We start from the raw sequence: 3,169 nt of genomic DNA, 5'->3' as shown, positions 1-3,169 counted from the left end.
ATAAGAAACAAAATGTTTTGGATCAGCAGCTTATTCCTCTTCAATCAGTGAGCCATGGTCTTAAAAACCATACTTATTCTTTGTGGTGATCTTTTGCATCATCTCTTCCACTGCACTTACCAAAATGTCGAGCTTTACCTCTAAAGATGTCGATTCCTCTGGGTCTATGTTCTTAATCTCTTCTTCCTTCAACTTTGCCCTTCTGATCAACAAATTAGCCTCTACATCTACTGCACTATTCTGCATCTCTTCAAGTGTTGCAAGGTTTCTTTCTCTCAACTGAAACTCCATTTCCGAATCAAAGGCTTCCGGGTAGTGCAAGAGAGTGGATCCAAGAGGAGGTATTATATTAACAGGCATCGAAACATAAACTTGGTTAAATCTGGCATAAAATTGTTGTACTATCTCCTTTGGCTGTCTTTTTAGCCGGTTATACTCTTATATAATCAATAAAGGGTTCTGTATGATCATCCATATGTCAAGGAAAAATTCGAGGAATTGCTGGTAATCTAAGATGCTTGCATCAAGAAGGGTTTTGGACCAACTCTTGACTTTGCCTTGCAAAGAAAGAGAAAAAAGCCTAATACTGACATCTTCTTCATAAACTTTAGAAAGGTCAAGAAAAGAATCAAAATTCAATACATGTCTCTCAGTAGTGATGTTGTTACAGTCACTATCAAATATTGGTAGATATAGGTCATGATTTTTAGGGAAAGCATGGGATATAGGAGGTAAAATCAGAGGCTTGTATCGATCTGGAATTTTACAAGGTATAAGGGTATGTACAGAAGGTATAAAATTAGTCTTGGTCTCTTGAGGCTCATCAGTTTGAAGACGGTCATTACAAGATTCAGAAGAAGGGTCTTGATCAAGATCAAAGGCATGCAAATCTTTGGTATTCACAATCTTCAAAGGGAAGGAATCAAATGTAGGTCGAGGATCTTTTCTCAAATACAATATACTTTGCAAAGCCTTCTTGACATTCTCAGGAAAAAAAGAAAAAATAATTATAACAAAGAACATAATGTCTTGGATGAAATTCCAACTTGAATACCTGATCTTTCTGTATTGTCCTTCCATGTTTCTGCTGGTCAGGTTCATCCTCCAGTGGAGTCCTTGAATATGATCTCGAAACTAATTTGGAGTCGCCAAGTGAATGTTTTCAGCCTTTTCGGTGTCTGATCGTTGTCCACCATCAACAATCAGATCTAAACTTGATTACATTTTACTAAGGAACACAAAACTACATTCCCCAGTATGGTCGCCACTATGTTAGCACCTAAATCTACCTCAGGCTGAGAAAGGCAAGTCTAGGGTAACATCAAACTACGCTTAACCTGGTATCTAGCCCTACCAGGTTGGGAGAGGGCTCTCTCCTTGTCAATCTCAAATAAATATGGCAAGTGAGGCTTGAGATGACTGATATGAATACTAATTTTAGGCTAGGTATATGCTCAGAGGAATTTTGATTGATTTTTTAATGGTTGGTTGTTGGATCAGATGAGGAAGGAAACTTTGGGTCTGAGAAATCAACTCAGATTTGCAGAGGAATCTGTGGGGCGAGGTAGGAAAATGTTTTAGCACTTTAAAATGAGTTTAATGGTGAGTCTAAAGACTGGTGAGGAGCTCGAGAGGGTGTGAAAATGTCATGAGTCCTCTTCAGACAGTAGAAAACATGTAAAACTAAATAAACCCTAAGGCAGAGCAATGAGACACTAACGAATTCCACCTTTTACACTTGATTCATTTAGTTATGCAGAATAAAAGAGATGATGGAACATATAAACATAAGATCACTGAATAACTGAGAATAAAACAATGCTAAATCACGTTACCACAAGAATTTGACAAAATGCTGCAAAAACCTGGTTTATTTCCTTGCCAAACTGCAGAAGTGATGTACACTAGTGCTCAATGCATCCACAAGAGTCCAACCTTGACCAATGGCTAAGAAAGTACAAGATATATGCAAAATACCACCCATGCTAGCCTTTAGGGGTCGAATCCATGAGTCTAGGGGCTATTTCAATAAGATCTAAACTGGGAATTGAAAAATAGGCAATGGAAAAGCTTGCCTCTAAAACTATGGAAACTGATTCATTTAGTTCAAAACCACCTATAACCGATGTATCTACCTCCATGAGTCAATTTTTATCATTTTTACATCATAGCACATGAATTTACATCATGTCACATAATTAATTTGGCCATAAGAGAGAAAAAGTCAAACTAGAAGAAAACTAGGCGAAAAACAAAGTTTTTGAGCAAAATTGGCACTTTTTCATCCTGTTCGTAGCGCCATTTTTCTGTGCATAGCGCTTTTTCCAAGCTACTTCTGGAGGGATTATAGACGTCCAAATTAGGTGCAGGATAGCTTGTTGGAAAGAAATTTGAGTCTACATTCTGGAACAACTTGAATATTTTTATTTGGATTCCATTTTCACCTCCAAAATTGCAATCTACCAAGACTACTTCCTGTGTGGCCAAAAAGTGGCAGAAAAGGCATTTTTTACGTGTTATTGGCACTTTTGGAGGTCCAAAACTTGTCAAACATTCCTAGTAATTTCTTAGCATGCATAAATTTTCATAAGGAATCTAAAAATGACAATTTTTCTTCAAATGGAGGTCCCTATCAAAAGTGAGCGCCGGTGGCGCTATGCACCTGTTGGAAAAGCCTATGCATAGCACTATTTTTAGATCAAGTTTTGGAGGCCTTCTCAATGTCCAAATTGTGTGTACAATAGCTAATTGGAAATATTATTGACTCTACTTTCCAAAAAAACTTGACTTTTTCAATTTGGAGTTCATTGGCCTTATCAAAATCCAAATCTCCCAAGACTAGTCAAAATGTGAAAAATGAGGCTGCCTAAAGGCAGAGTGATATTGCAGTCAACTTTTGAAGGTCTTCCTTGTAGGAATTTACAGGGTAAGTTCCACAGAAAGAATACCAAAAGGACAACGCTCACAACCAAATCTCAAATCAATACACCAGTATTTTTGACGTGGTTAAAACCCTCAAAGTGCGAGGGAAACAGTCCACGGCCTGTCCCAACGTGGGTACTACAGGCAATTTATTAATCAAAGAATGAAAATTTACATAAGCTTCTCTCATGCACGGATTACCCGAACAATGACCCTCCATGCGCTTTAAATAGAACTCATGGACCAA

Source organism: Pinus tabuliformis, chromosome 2_2 (genome assembly GCF_031772625.1).
Source record: "Pinus tabuliformis cultivar Carrire ecotype Pingquan chromosome 2_2, CPIR1, whole genome shotgun sequence".
NCBI lineage: Eukaryota > Viridiplantae > Streptophyta > Pinopsida > Pinales > Pinaceae > Pinus > Pinus tabuliformis.
This window is presented reverse-complemented; position numbering follows the sequence as displayed.